Below are 16,962 nucleotides of genomic sequence, written 5' to 3'. Positions count from 1 at the left end.
AATCATTTTTCCATTTCTGCATCCTATGACGGCATCAACAGTTACCATCCATGGTCACCCTAGAACCATAGGATGTCTGGGCCTAGATCTTTTGGGAGAAATAAATACAAAGCCTATGGGATATTTCCAAGAAGCAATAGTGACTACTATGTCTTCTAAGGTTCCCAATGGTCTGGCGACGGATTTGTCTGGCATTTCTAAAAGGATAGGGGTGGATTTAAGTCCAGGTAGTTGTAATGATGTCATTGTTTCATAGGTCATTGCATTTATTGCTACCCCTAGATCCATAAGGGTGTTTGGTAGAAGTACTCTGTTTATCTCAATGGTGAAAATGGGATTCCCAGGGTCATTGTATTTTGCAGGTAAATCAAAAATCATAGTGGACATCTGGCTTACGATTTTGACATTCTGGTTCTTATGCCCCTTTCTTCCTGGTTTCTTAATGCAGAGATCTTTGACAATTTTGGTGTAAATGGGAATGTCTATAATTGCTTGTAAGAGAGGAATTTTAATGTAGACATTGCTCAGTTCATTTTCCAAATCATATTCAAGTGGGATCTCTTCTTTCTTTACAATAGTCTTTCCGGGTACAGTGGTTCACTTGATTCTTATTTTTGTGATTGTTGTTGTTTTTCATTTTGAAAATGGTTTTCGAATGATGTGGAGGGCACCTCTTCTTGGATAACAACAGCTGATTTTCCTTTGTTAACTATCTTCCCTGATCGTAATTGAATTTCATTCATAGGAATGGAAACGATCATGTATGTAGGAAAAGGTTGAATATCAATGTTTTGCATTGGTTGAGGTAACCTATTGTGACTTGGGTTAGGTACGAGTTGCATAGGAAACAATGTAGGTCAGGATGGGTTCAAGGTAGCAGGTGCCTGCGAAGATGAGGGGTTAGCAGGTGCAGGTAAAAACTGATGAAAAGGAGGTGGTGGCAGCGTAGGTTGTTGATGTAGAAATTCACACTGTAGATCAACAAATTATGCAATATACTAAAGAAAAATACAAGATCTACTTCTACAATCAACTTTGCAGAAGCTTAATCGAATATGAACAAGATCAATGAGAACACATATAACTGAGAATGAGAAATAAATCACACATAACACAGAAGAAATAACTCAGGGAAAGCCTCAGCCTAAAACCCCAATCTATGTATTATCATACAAGTGGAAATATGTTCAAGTTACAAAAAGAATCAGCTCTCAAGCTATCTTTCTCTCCCTGCAATCAAACAATACCACTCACAGACTGAGTAGACAAGAGATATGCCTTTCCTCAGCCCTCCAAGACTCCTATTTCCTTGCGCAGTTTTTCTTGGGGTCCAATGATGTCACATGTGTGAATTGGCCTCATCACACTCACTAAACTGAAGAAGTAACTGCGCAATCTCCAAGGAATGAATTCCTTCTGCATGCAAAAGATATTCACAGTGGAATATTCCTGCAACTGATAGTATGTTGTCCCTTCGTCTGACCTCAACTGGGTCTTTGTCTGAACTAACATGCATGAGTTATTTATGAGAGAATATTCAGTTATCTGAAGTGCAGCAGTTACATGCATGCATGCATTAACTAACTGAACTCACAATTAATTCAACAAACTATTTGAATTAATCTAATTGGACTTGACTCAGTTAACTGAACCAACTAATTACAACTCATCCTTATCTCTTTAATTGATGGAAAAATTCCTCAATCAATGGAGAAATGGTTGCATGTCCCCACATAGACTTCATGTTTGATTTTCTACAACTAATTAACTCATGGTGAATTAATTAATTGTTTTACAAACAGCTGCTAAGATCAAATTCGAATTTTACTTCTCTATTTTAGTTCAGGGACTAACTAAAATAGGAAGGTATCCCGAAATACTATTTATAGCAGTACTAGATTTAGCACTTCTATATTCAGCATTTCTTGTTGCTATTTTTCGACACTCCCTCTCAACAAGAAAGGAATTATCAGTGACCCCAATCCTGTCTCTGTGGAACTCGAACTTGTATTTTGACAATGTCTTTGTCAAAATATCTACATCTTGTTCCTCGGTCGAAACATACAGCAACAACATGATCCTCTTGGCCACATAGTCTCGAAGATAGTGATACTGGATATCAATGTGCTTGGACCTGTCATGAAAAACTAGATTCTTAGAGAGTTTGATACAACTCTGATTATCGAAGTAGATCACGATTCGATCCATCCTCTGACTAAAAAATCCCACTAGAGTCTTCCGCGTCCAAATGGCCTCACATGCAGCCTGACTAGCAGCCATGTATTCAGCCTCTGCTGAGCTAAGTGCAATTGATCTCTGTTTCCTGCTGTACCAGAAAACTGCAGCTGAACCAAGGTTGAATATTCCTCCAGAAGTGCTCTTCCGGTCTGATGGACTCCCTGCTCAATCTGCATCTGTGAGGCCCTGAAGCTTCACTCCCTCTGTCCATCTGTACCACAATCTAAACTGAGATGTGCCTCTGAGGTATCTCAGCACATACCTCGTTGCCTTCCAAAATAGCTTGGTAGGCTGAACCATAGCTTGACTCAGTTGGTTCATCGCAAAGCATAATTCAGGTTGTGTGTTCACCAAATACATAAGTGAACCCACCAGCTATCGATAAACAGTAGCAGCTACTACCTCACCTGAAGTAGCCTCCTCCTTCCTCTAGTTCCCAGCTAGAGGAGTCTGCATGGGCTTGCACTTCTCCATGTGAAAGTGCCTGAGTATCTCATTGGAATACTTGCCTTGAGACACAAATACTTCACCATCTTTCTGCCACACCTCCTCCATGCCTAGAAAGTAATGCATAAGACCCATGTCTTTCATTTCGAACTCTCTTGCAAGGTCCTCCTTGCAAGACTGTATTAGCTGATCATCACCTATAAAAATCAGATCATTGACATAAAGAACAATGATCAATGGTTTACCTTCTACCATGATGTGGTAAAGGTTCACATCTGCTTCACTCTTGGTGAAGCCCAACCCAGTGAAATAGTTGTCGATCTTGGTGTACCAAGCATGGGGTGCTTGCCTCAGCCCATATAAATCCCTCTTGAGTCGACACACATGCGGCTCATGATCGAAGGTCTTGAAAACCTCTGGCTGCTCAATGTATACCTCCTCCTCAATCTTCCCAATGAGGAATGATGTCTTCACATCCATCTGATGGATATTCCAACCCATCTAAGCTTATAATGCCAACATCCATCTGATAGATGAGTACCTTGCTACAGGAGCAAGGGTCTCATCATAGTCGATCCCCTCGACCTGTGAGAAACCTCGGGCAACAAACCTTACCTTATGTTTCTCAACGCTACCATCAGCTTCCTGCTTTACCTTGTAAAGCCATCTATAACTCACCACTGACTTGCCCTGAGGTCTTGGGACAACATACCAAACGTTGTTCCAAATGATAGAGTCGTACTCCTCTACCATTGTATCAACCCAGACTGTTTGTTGCACTGCCTCCTCGAATGAAGAAGGTTCGGTATCTACACACTCCCCAACCAGGGCCATGTACCCAGTGTACTGCTCAGGCAACCTCCTCTGTCTACACTGAGAAGATGGTTGTCCCACATTCTCTCACGCATCCAGCATCAACCTGTCAGCTTCCCTTGAGCATTTCCGCCTATCTTTGGAAGTCTTAGCATGAGTGTATGTCTCCACTCTTGGATCCTCTGCATGCAGCTACTTCGCATCAATCTGAGGCTCCTCCTCCTTAGGAACTAAAATTTCCTCCTCTACATGCAACTTGAGTTCCCTCTCAAGTGATAATCGCATGGATTTTTGCTCATCGAACTTCGGATCCCTGCGTACCACTATCCTCTGACTGGTAATCAGGTACACCCGATAATTGTGGGGTGTATCTGTGTACACCACAAGTATCCCAAACTCAGCTGTTGGATCTAGCTTCTTCTGGGCATCTTTGGTCACATGACAGTAAACTGATGATCCAAAGATTCGGAAGTGACTCACATCTGGTCGCTTCCCAGAAAAGGCCTCCATAGGTGTCTTCATCCCTAGTATACGGTGTGGGCTTCTGTTCTACAAGTATACTATTGTATTGCATGCCTCAGCCCACAAATGTAGTGGTAGGCTTTGGTCATGCAACATCGCTCGAGTTGCTCCCACAATCGATCTATTCTTCCTTTTGGCCACCCCATTTCGTTGTGGGTTATGGGGTGCCATCAATTCCCATTTAATTCCTTTTGCCGCGCAGAAGTCTTAAAACTGTTGGGAGACATACTCTCCATCATTGTCATTACACAAGGTTTTTATTTTCTTTCCATATTCTTTCTCTACCAAGGCTTTAAATTGACAAAACCTCAAGAAGGTTTGATCCTTCTTTTGCATAAAGTAGATCCAACATCCACAAGAAAAATCATCAATAAAAATATCATAGTACCTTTGTTTAGTGATGGAGGCTGTAGAGAAAGGTCCACAAACATCTTAGTGAACTTGCTCCAGGATTGCTCCATCTCTATTGTCTCGATCTAGAAAGGAAGATTTCGTATACTTACCTAAGGTACAACCTTTACATATATTTTTTTGCTCCAGTTTTCCCTTGGGAAGTCCAATAGAAATATGCTGCATGATCTTCAGGGCTCCATGGTGCAAGTGGCCCAGTCTTCTATGCCATAGCTCACCAACATCTTGGCTCTGCACCATCTATGCTTCGAACTCAATGCAGCACAGTCATATACCTCCAGCTTGTAGAGATTATTTACTCGAACCCCAATTTGCTTTGTCTTTTGAGTACCGATATGCCTCACGAAAACCTTTCCTTTACTAAAGACTACATCGTAGCCTTTATCTTCTAGCATAGACAAAATATTCTTCTTCAGACCTGCTACATACTTTACATCAGTTAGGGTGAGGGGAGCTCCATGCTCCCTCTGAAACACAAACATACCTTCACCTAAAACACGGTACTTTCCATCATCTCCCATCTCAATTTGCATCTGGAGATCCTTCTCCTCCAAGCTACTGAAAAGATTCTTGTCACCTGACATGTGGAATGAAGCTCCACTATCCAAGTACCACACGCATCCCACCATGGATGAAACCATGAATGCGATAAGAGAGAAATCCAACTCAAATTGTGAGGTCAGTGCCTTACCATCAGATCCCTTCGAGGAACCCTTCTTGGATTTCTTCTATGGACAATTCGTAGCATAATGGCCCACTTCAAGACAATGAAAGCATCACACTTTTGATTTGTCAAACTTCTTCCCACCATGGGAAGAACTGGATTTGGAATGGGATGCCTTCCCTTTCCCCTTCCTCACCTTACTTGCTAAGGCTATATTTCCCTTATCATCTTGCTTTGATGAGGATCCATCTCTAGTGCTTCTTCTTATCTCCTCCTACATCAGATCCGACCAAAGTACTTCCCAATTTGGTAGTTTTTCTCTTCCATTAACCAAGTCTTGGTAGCTATGCCAGCTCTTAGGAAGAGCGAGGAGTGCAAGACTCACCATGTCATCATCGGTTGTTGTGATCCCTACACTTCCAAGCTCATCCCTGCAGGTGGTGAGCTTGTTCAGATATGTAGAGATTGTGTCGCCCTTTTCACACTTGATTTTCTGAAGCTTGTCTTTCAGCGTCAGCTTCCTCTGATCGCTGTTATTCTGATATAGATCTTTCAATGCTTTTCACATTGAAAACGGTGTCTCCTTCCCATGGAGACTTGAGACTATGTGGTCTCGAACTCCCTCCAGAAGGATTCTCCTTGCTCTAGCCACACATTTCTTCCATTCCGCCAATTCAGTAGCATCAGTCGGCTTGGGGACTTCTTGATCAATGAAGTCCTTTAGATAGTTATCCTCTAATACTGATTCCATGTGATCCTTCCTGGCTATATAATTTGAACTACCATCAAGAGCATATTCGAGTCTTAAACCGTTGAACGCCATTGGTGAAATTTAGATGTGATAAGAATTCGATTTCTATATTCAGGAACCACAAACTTCAAATGTCTCCCTTCTTGTATAATTTTATTCTCTTTTGATCACCTTTGCTCTAATACCATGTAGAAATTCCCACTGTAGATCAACAAATTATGCAATATACTAAAGTAAAATACAAGATCTACTTCTACAATAAACTTTGCGGAAGCTTAATCGAATATGAGCAATATCAATGAGAACACATATAACTGAGAATGAGAAATCAATCACACATAACACAGAAGAAATAATCCGGGGAAAGCCTCAGCCTAAAACCCCAATATCTATATTATCATACAAGTTGAAATATGTTCAAGTTACAAAAATAATCGGCTCTCGAGCTATCTTGCTCTCTCTGCAATCAAAAAATACCGCTCACAGACTAAGTAGACAAGAGATATGCCTTTCCTCAGCCCTCCAAGCCTCCTATTTCCTTGCGTAGTTTTTCTTGGGGCCCAATGATGTCACGTGTGTGAATTGACCTCATCACACTCACTAAACTGAAGAACGAACTGTGCAATCTCCAAGGAATGAATTCCTTCTACATGCAAGAGATATTCACAATGGAATATTCCTTCAACTGATAGTAAATTGTCCCTCCATCTCATCTCAATTGGGTCTCTGTCTGAACTGACATGCATGAGTTAATTATGAGAGAATATTCAGTTATCTGATGTGCAATAGTTGCATGCATGCATGCATTAATTAACTGAACTCACAATTAATTCAACAAACTGTTTGAATTAATCTAACTGGACTTGACTCAGTTAACTGAGCCAACTAATTACAACTCAATATTACAACTCATCCTTATCTCTTTAACTGATGGATAAATTCCTCAATCAATGGAGAAACTATTGCATATCCCCACATAGGCTTCATGTTTGATTTTCTACAACTAATTAACTCATGGTGAATTAATTAATTATTTTACAAATAGCTGCTAAGATCAAATTCGAATTTTACTTCTCTATTTTAGTTTAGGGACTAACTGAAATAGGAAGGTATCCTGAAATGCTATTTATAGAAATACTAAATTTATCACTTCTATATTTAGCATTTCTTTTTGCTATTTTTCAACAGTTGATACGTTTTGGGGTTATACCCTTGCTGATAGGATTGCATGGTTGGATTATACGAGGTACTTGGCATATTTGGGTAAGGTGCATAGAATTGGGGCTGGGGTTGATATGTGTTGGCATAGGGGTTTGTCCTCCAATTCTGGCTCCAAGCAGTGTTTTTTGGTTGCTGAACAACCCAAGGAGGGTAAGATGCAGGGAAGGTCCAAGGCTGAGTCTAGCCATAACCTTGGAATTTGGGTTTGGAAACATATTCTAATTTTGGCCTCTCCAAGTGGGTCTTTTGGTGGCTTGAGATTGGTCAATAGTTTCAGCACTCCCCTTGTAGATGGCCTGTAAGCCGGGAAGTGATGGGCACTTCTCGGTTGGGTGTTCTAGAGTGCAAATTCCATAGATATCAATGGCATTTAAAGGACATTCCCTTTCTGCATGTTTGCGCCTACACTTGGAACAAAAGACTTCCATGGCTACTTTTTCGGCCTCTTGTTTTTGTTTGATTTTCATAGTGTCTAGTTGGTCACTGATTGTGTTGAGTATATCAGTTTTAAAGTTTTCTAATAGGTTTCCCAGCTTGACTCTGGTAACAGCATTAGCCACAGTTTTCTTTTGCACATAATCTCTAGAATTTTCTTTGAGTTCGCGAAGCTTTTTGCCTACTTTATCTTGGCTCCTAGAATAGGTACGACAAAGCTCGATTACTTCAGCAAATGGCTTCTTATAGATGTCCCCACCACTGAGAAGGTTTAATGTTTCAATGCAATCATCTCTCAGCCCTTTTAGGAACATAGTTCTGATAATTTTTTCATCTAAGTTTGACCCACAAGATTTGTGAAAATTTTATATGAATCTTTCAAGATATTCCTCTAGGTTTTTGTCTTCTATTTGTTGCATTCTAAGGATATCATTTATGTCCCTACTTTTACAAAAATCTTGATACTTTTTAAGGAATATTTTTTTCATGTCATCCCATGATTATATTGTGTGTTTCCCTAGACTCATGAACCACCTAAGGGTTGCATCTTTTAATGTGGCGAGAAAAAATTTAATTTTATGTGCATCCTCATAGTAATTATAATTGCGACAAAAAATATCGAATTCAAAAAGAAATGCATCAGGGTCCTTAGATGATTTATTGTAGAACAATGGAAGAGATGCCATTGAAATGTTTTTCATGTTGATGTCACAAGTCACATCTAGGATAGGGAACCTGAAGGTAACTTCCTCTTCATCTTCCTGGTTGTTTCCTCCAAAGAGGTTACCATTGCGTCGAGGACCTTCTCCCTCTTCTTGGCGTTCTTAGTTGTGTATGTCCTTCCCATCTTGGTGATCCATATATTCAACAGGCACTGAAAGGGGTTTGTTGATTATAGTGTGAACGGGAGGTATTGGAACACAGTTGATATTAGTTGATTGCTCATCCACGTTGCCTTGCAATTTTATGGGTTCTTCTACAGGTTTTCAAAGTCAACTTGTCAAATGGCCTTTCCCTTTGATCTAAGAATTCTTGATTTGAAACCAAGTTGGTATCAACACTTCCTCCTTCTTGTCTGAGTCCTGCATATCAATTACCAGTGGTAAGAATGGGTATATTAACTGATCCAAAAGTTGCAGGAAATTTAGAACTAGAAAGAAATCTACCCTTGTTATCTCTAGGTCTACCTGTACTCTTACGCATAAAGATAAAGGAAAAAAATTCAAGAACAAGCAGTGATTGGTCAGACTTTGGAGCAACCCAACAAAAGTGGATGTGTGGCTCTTCACTCACATCTTACCATACACTCTCCACCCTCTAACAGTCCTGCAAGATCCTAAAACTCAAATAATAATCGTTACCTAAATAAGAAATTACAAACAACATGATCCTCTTGGCCACATAGTCTCGAAGATAGTGATACTGGATATCAATGTGCTTGGACCTGTCATGAAAAACTAGATTCTTAGAGAGTTTGATACAACTCTGATTATCGAAGTAGATCACGATTCGATCCATCCTCTGACTAAAAAATCCCACTAGAGTCTTCCGCGTCCAAATGGCCTCACATGCAGCCTGACTAGCAGCCATGTATTCAGCCTCTGCTGAGCTAAGTGCAATTGATCTCTGTTTCCTGCTGTACCAGAAAACTGCAGCTGAACCAAGGTTGAATATTCCTCCAGAAGTGCTCTTCCGTCTGATGGACTCCCTGCTCAATCTGCATCTGTGAGGCCCTGAAGCTTCACTCCCTCTGTCCATCTGTACCACAATCTAAACTGAGATGTGCCTCTGAGGTATCTCAGCACATACCTCGTTGCCTTCCAAAATAGCTTGGTAGGCTGAACCATAGCTTGACTCAGTTGGTTCATCGCAAAGCATAATTCAGGTTGTGTGTTCACCAAATACATAAGTGAACCCACCAGCTATCGATAAACAGTAGCAGCTACTACCTCACCTGAAGTAGCCTCCTCCTTCCTCTAGTTCCCAGCTAGAGGAGTCTGCATGGGCTTGCACTTCTCCATGTGAAAGTGCCTGAGTATCTCATTGGAATACTTGCCTTGAGACACAAATACTTCACCATCTTTCTGCCACACCTCCATGCCTAGAAAGTAATGCATAAGACCCATGTCTTTCATTTCGAACTCTCTTGCAAGGTCCTCCTTGCAAGACTGTATTAGCTGATCATCACCTATAAAAATCAGATCATTGACATAAAGAACAATGATCAATGGTTTACCTTCTACCATGATGTGGTAAAGGTTCACATCTGCTTCACTCTTGGTGAAGCCCAACCCAGTGAAATAGTTGTCGATCTTGGTGTACCAAGCATGGGGTGCTTGCCTCAGCCCATATAAATCCCTCTTGAGTCGACACACATGCGGCTCATGATCGAAGGTCTTGAAAACCTCTGGCTGCTCAATGTATACCTCCTCCTCAATCTTCCCAATGAGGAATGATGTCTTCACATCCATCTGATGGATATTCCAACCCATCTAAGCTTATAATGCCAACATCCATATGATAGATGAGTACCTTGCTACAGGAGCAAGGGTCTCATCATAGTCGATCCCCTCGACCTGTGAGAAACCTCGGGCAACAAACCTTACCTTATGTTTCTCAACGCTACCATCAGCTTCCTGCTTTACCTTGTAAAGCCATCTATAACTCACCACTGACTTGCCCTGAGGTCTTGGGACAACATACCAAACGTTGTTCCAAATGATAGAGTCGTACTCCTCTACCATTGTATCAACCCAGACTGTTTGTTGCACTGCCTCCTCGAATGAAGAAGGTTCGGTATCTACACACTCCCCAACCAGGGCCATGTACCCAGTGTACCGCTCAGGCAACCTCCTCTGTCTACACTGAGAAGATGGTTGTCCCACATTCTCTCACGCATCCAGCATCAACCTGTCAGCTTCCCTTGAGCATTTCCGCCTATCTTTGGAAGTCTTAGCATGAGTGGATGTCTCCACTCTTGGATCCTCTGCATGCAGCTACTTCGCATCAATCTGAGGCTCCTCCTCCTTAGGAACTAAAATTTCCTCCTCTACATGCAACTTGAGTTCCCTCTCAAGTGATAATCGCATGGATTTTTGCTCATCGAACTTCGGATCCCTGCGTACCACTATCCTCTGACTGGTAATCAGGTACACCCGATAATTGTGGGGTGTATCTGTGTACACCACAAGTATCCCAAACTCAGCTGTTGGATCTAGCTTCTTCTGGGCATCTTTGGTCACATGACAGTAAACTGATGATCCAAAGATTCGGAAGTGACTCACATCTGGTCGCTTCCCAGAAAAGGCCTCCATAGGTGTCTTCATCCCTAGTATACGGTGTGGGCTTCTGTTCTACAAGTATACTATTGTATTGCATGCCTCAGCCCACAAATGTAGTGGTAGGCTTTGGTCATGCAACATCGCTCGAGCTGCTCCCACAATCGATCTATTCTTCCTTTTGGCCACCCCATTTCGTTGTGGGTTATGGGGTGCCATCAATTCCCATTTAATTCCTTTTGCCGCGCAGAAGTCTTAAAACTGTTGGGAGACATACTCTCCATCATTGTCATTACACAAGGTTTTTATTTTCTTTCCATATTCTTTCTCTACCAAGGCTTTAAATTGACAAAACCTCAAGAAGGTTTGATCCTTCTTTTGCATAAAGTAGATCCAACATCCACAAGAAAAATCATCAATAAAAATATCATAGTACCTTTGTTTAGTGATGGAGGCTGTAGAGAAAGGTCCACAAACATCTTAGTGAACTTGCTCCAGGATTGCTCCATCTCTATTGTCTCGATCTAGAAAGGAAGATTTCGTATACTTACCTAAGGTACAACCTTTACATATATTTTTTTGCTCCAGTTTTCCCTTGGGAAGTCCGATAGAAATATGCTGCATGATCTTCAGGGCTCCATGGTGCAAGTGGCCCAGTCTTCTATGCCATAGCTCACCAACATCTTGGCTCTGCACCATCTATGCTTCGAACTCAATGCAGCACAGTCATATACCTCCAGCTTGTAGAGATTATTTACTCGAACCCCAATTTGCTTTGTCTTTTGAGTACCGATATGCCTCACGAAAACCTTTCCTTTACTAAAGACTACATCGTAGCCTTTATCTTCTAGCATAGCGATAGACACAAAATTCTTCTTCAGACCTGCTACATACTTTACATCAGTTAGGGTGAGGGGAGCTCCATGCTCCCTCTGAAACACAAACATACCTTCACCTAAAACACGGTACTTTCCATCATCTCCCATCTCAATTTGCATCTGGAGATCCTTCTCCTCCAAGCTACTAAAAAGATTCTTGTCACCTGACATGTGGAATGAAGCTCCACTATCCAAGTACCACACGCATCCCACCATGGATGAAACCATGAATGCGATAAGAGAGAAATCCAACTCAAATTGTGAGGTCAGTGCCTACCATCAGATCCCTTCGAGGAACCCTTCTTGGATTTCTTCTATGGACAATTCGTAGCATAATGGCCCACTTCAAGACAATGAAAGCATCACACTTTTGATTTGTCAAACTTCTTCCCACCATGGGAAGAACTGGATTTGGAATGGGATGCCTTCCCTTTCCCCTTCCTCACCTTACTTGCTAAGGCTATATTTCCCTTATCATCTTGCTTTGATGAGGATCCATCTCTAGTGCTTCTTCTTATCTCCTCCTGCATCAGATCCGACCAAAGTACTTCCCAATTTGGTAGTTTTTCTCTTCCATTAACCAAGTCTTGGTAGCTATGCCAGCTCTTAGGAAGAGCGAGGAGTGCAAGACTCACCATGTCATCATCGGTTGTTGTGATCCCTACACTTCCAAGCTCATCCCTGCAGGTGGTGAGCTTGTTCAGATATGTAGAGATTGTGTCGCCCTTTTCACACTTGATTTTCTGAAGCTTGTCTTTCAGCGTCAGCTTCCTCTGATCGCTGTTATTCTGATATAGATCTTTCAATGCTTTTCACATTGAAAACGGTGTCTCCTTCCCATGGAGACTTGAGACTATGTGGTCTCGAACTCCCTCCAGAAGGATTCTCCTTGCTCTAGCCACACATTTCTTCCATTCCGCCAATTCAGTAGCATCAGTCGGCTTGGGGACTTCTTGATCAATGAAGTCCTTTAGATAGTTATCCTCTAATACTGATTCCATGTGATCCTTCCTGGCTATATAATTTCAACTACCATCAAGAGCATATTTGAGTCTTAAACCGTTGAACGCCATTGGTGAAATTTAGATGTGATAAGAATTCGATTTCTATATTCAGGAACCACAAACTTCAAATGTCTCCCTTCTTGTATAATTTTATTCTCTTTTGATCACCTTTGCTCTAATACCATGTAGAAATTCCCACTGTAGATCAACAAATTATGCAATATACTAAAGTAAAATACAAGATCTACTTCTACAATAAACTTTGCGGAAGCTTAATCGAATATGAGCAATATCAATGAGAACACATATAACTGAGAATGAGAAATCAATCACACATAACACAGAAGAAATAATCCGGGAAAGCCTCAGCCTAAAACCCCAAATATCTATATTATCATACAAGTTGAAATATGTTCAAGTTACAAAAATAATTGGCTCTCGAGCTATCTTGCTCTCTCTGCAATCAAAAAATACCGCTCACAGACTAAGTAGACAAGAGATATGCCTTTCCTCAGCCCTCCAAGCCTCCTATTTCCTTGCGTAGTTTTTCTTGGGGCCCAATGATGTCACGTGTGTGAATTGACCTCATCACACTCACTAAACTGAAGAACGAACTGTGCAATCTCCAAGGAATGAATTCCTTCTACATGCAAGAGATATTCACAATGGAATATTCCTTCAACTGATAGTAAATTGTCCCTCCATCTCATCTCAATTGGGTCTCTGTCTGAACTGACATGCATGAGTTAATTATGAGAGAATATTCAGTTATCTGATGTGCAATAGTTGCATGCATGCATGCATTAATTAACTGAACTCACAATTAATTCAACAAACTGTTTGAATTAATCTAACTGGACTTGACTCAGTTAACTGAGCCAACTAATTACAACTCAATATTACAACTCATCCTTATCTCTTTAACTGATGGATAAATTCCTCAATCAATGGAGAAACTATTGCATATCCCCACATAGGCTTCATGTTTGATTTTCTACAACTAATTAACTCATGGTGAATTAATTAATTATTTTACAAATAGCTGCTAAGATCAAATTCGAATTTTACTTCTCTATTTTAGTTTAGGGACTAACTGAAATAGGAAGGTATCCTGAAATGCTATTTATAGAAATACTAAATTTATCACTTCTATATTTAGCATTTCTTTTTGCTATTTTTCAACAGTTGATACGTTTTGGGGTTATACCCTTGCTGATAGGATTGCATGGTTGGATTATGCGAGGTACTTGGAATATTTAGGTAAGGTGCATAGAATTGGGGCTGGGTTTGATATGTGTTGGCATAGGGATTTGTCCTCCAATTCTGGCTCCAAGCAGTGTTTTTTGGTTGCTGAACAACCGAAGGAGGGTGAGATGCGGGGAAGGTCCAAGGCTGAGTCTAGCCATAACCTTGGGAATTTGGGTTTGGAAACATATTCTAATTTTGGCCTCTCCAAGTGGGTCTTTTGGTGGCTTGAGATTGGTCAATAGTTTCAGCACTCCCCTTGTAGATGGCCTGTAAGACGGGAAGTGATGGGTACTTCTCGGTTGGGTGTTCTAGAGTGCAAATTCCATATATATAAATGGCATTTAAAGGACATTCTCTTTTTGCATGTTTGCGCCTACACTTGGAGCAAAAGATTTCCATGGCTACTTTTTTGGCCTCTTGTTTTTGTTTGATTTTCATAGTGTCTAGTTGGTCACTGATTGTGTTGAGTATATCAATTTTAAAGTTTTCTAATAAGTTTCCCAGCTTGACTCTGCTAACAGCATTAGCCACAATTTTCTTTTTCACATAATCTCTAGAATTTTCTTTGAGTTCGCGAAGCTTTTTGCCTACTTTATCTTGGCTCCTAGAATAGGTACGACAAAGCTCGATTACTTCAGCAAATGGCTTCTTATAGATGTCCCCACCACTAAGAAGGTTTAATGTTTCAATGCAATCATCTCTCAGCCCTTTTAGGAACATAGTTCTGATAATATTTTCATCTAAGTTTGACCCACAAGATTTGTGAAAATTTTATATGAATCTTTCAAGATATTCCTCTAGGTTTTTGTCTTCTATTTGTTGCATTCTAAGGATATCATTGATGTCCCTACTTTTACAAAAATCTTGATACTTTTTAAGGAAGACTGATTTCATGTCATCCCATGAGTATATCGTGTGTTGTCCTACACTCATGAACCACCTAAGGGCTACATCTTTTAATGTGGCAGGAAAAAAATTAAGTTTATGTGCATCCTCATAGTAATTATAACTGCGACATAAATATCGAATTCAAAAAGAAATGCATTGGGGTCCTCAGATGATTTACTGTAGAACAATGGAAGAGATGCCATCAAAATGTTTTTCATGTTGATGTCACGAGTCACATCTAGGATAGGGAACCTGAAGGTAACTTCCTCTTCATCTTCCTGGTTGTTTCCTCCAAAGAGGTTACCATTGCGTCGAGGACCTTCTCCCTCTTCTTGGCGTTCTTTGTTGTGTCTGTCCTCCCCATCTTGGTGATCCATATATTCAACAGGCACTGAAAGGGGTTTGTTGATTATAGTGTGAACGGGAGGTATTGGAACACAGTTGATATTAGTTGATTGCTCATCCACGTTGCCTTGCAGTTTTATGGGTTCTTCTACAGGGTTTTCAAAGTCAACTTGTCAAATGGCCTTTCCCTTTGATCTAAGAATTCTTGATTTGAAACCAAGTTGGTATCAACACTTCCTCCTTCTTGTCTGAGTCCTGCATATCAATTACCAGTGGTAAGAATGGGTATATTAACTGATCCAAAAGTTGCAGGAAATTTAGAACTAGAAAGAAATCTACCCTTGTTATCTCTAGGTCTACCTGTACTCTTACGCATAAAGATAAAGGAAAAAAATTCAAGAACAAGCAGTGATTGGTCAGACTTTGGAGCAACCCAACAAAAGTGGATGTGTGGCTCTTCACTCACATCTTACCATACACTCTCCACCCTCTAACAGTCCTGCAAGATCCTAAAACTCAAATAATAATCGTTACCTAAATAAGAAATTACAACTTCCCTAGCAACAACGTCAAAATGTTGACAGATTTAATGGGTGTATTAATTCTCCTGCATCTATATGTCAATTTGGGCTCATAAACACAAGTTGTATTGCGCCTTCTCAATTCAGTTTTCAGACAGAGCTGTAATGTTTTCCTTTATGAAATGAGTTAACTAAATCTAGCACACAATTCATCAAACCCTAGCTAGAAGAATTAATAATGAAATTGTTGAACCTTAGAATTACCTTCTCCTTGACATTTGTTCTCACCTTTTTCTCTCATTTTCTCATAAGACTACAAACCCAATCAATAATAAATGCTAGGTTTTGTCTTAAGGAAAACATTAAAATGATCACCATATTATATTTTCATGTTCTTGATATTTTAATAGATTTTTTCAAATTAGCTACAAAACGTAGCCTATTCTGCAGCTAACTCTGGATTCCATAGCTACCATCATGGTTTGGAAAGTTACAAGTGTCAAATGAAAAACTGGGCCACATGGGCATTTGCAGAATCATCTCCACATGGATTCTATCCTATGCACTCAGCCTAAATCAATGGAAAAGCAAGCCTATGGTCATGGTCAAAGATGGAGTCAAAATACGTTATCTAGAAGTAGTAGGACTCTTGATTTTCGCTTTCGTATCTAATCACGAGTCTAACAGTTTTGTTGAAGATTTAATTCGAATTAGCCACCAGTAGCTGATCAGAAGTTAAACAGTCCTGTTACAATTCGAATTAAGCCACTTGTAGTAATTTTTTCTCATAAATAGTCATGTTAGATTTAATTCGAATTAGCCACCTATAGCAAGTTTTTCCTCATAACAGTTATGTTATTTTCCTATAAATCTCAGTTGCATGGAACCGAGAAGTAGTTATAAGTTAGAAGGAATTATAGGCTTTTTGTTGATACTCTGTATTTAGACTTTGTTTTGTTCATAATACAAACTTCGTTTTGTCAATGATGGTTTAAAGTGCATCCTTAACTAGCTAGCATTCCATCCACATTAGTTGCAGAGGGCCCTTGCACTAAAGGAGGTTTTTCACTTGTTGTTTTCAGTTCAATTTCTATTACTCTGTTTTCAACAAGTTTGTTTTCTAATTTAGAATGATATTTCATTTCGGTTTTTAACCAATAGTGTAAGAATAAAATCACAACTGTGTAGCCTTGTTCTTCTAAGATATTTTATGGAAAAATGACTTTGTTTCCAAAACCAAATTATGATTGAAGTAATAAGAATACACAGTTTCTTAGTTTTCTTATTGTTTTGTTATT

The sequence above is a fragment of the Pinus tabuliformis genome, chromosome 5_2 (assembly GCF_031772625.1).
Source record: "Pinus tabuliformis cultivar Carrire ecotype Pingquan chromosome 5_2, CPIR1, whole genome shotgun sequence".
NCBI classification, from domain to species: Eukaryota; Viridiplantae; Streptophyta; class Pinopsida; order Pinales; family Pinaceae; genus Pinus; species Pinus tabuliformis.
The sequence above is the reverse complement of the archived record's forward strand: the minus strand, read 5'-3'. Positions refer to the sequence as shown.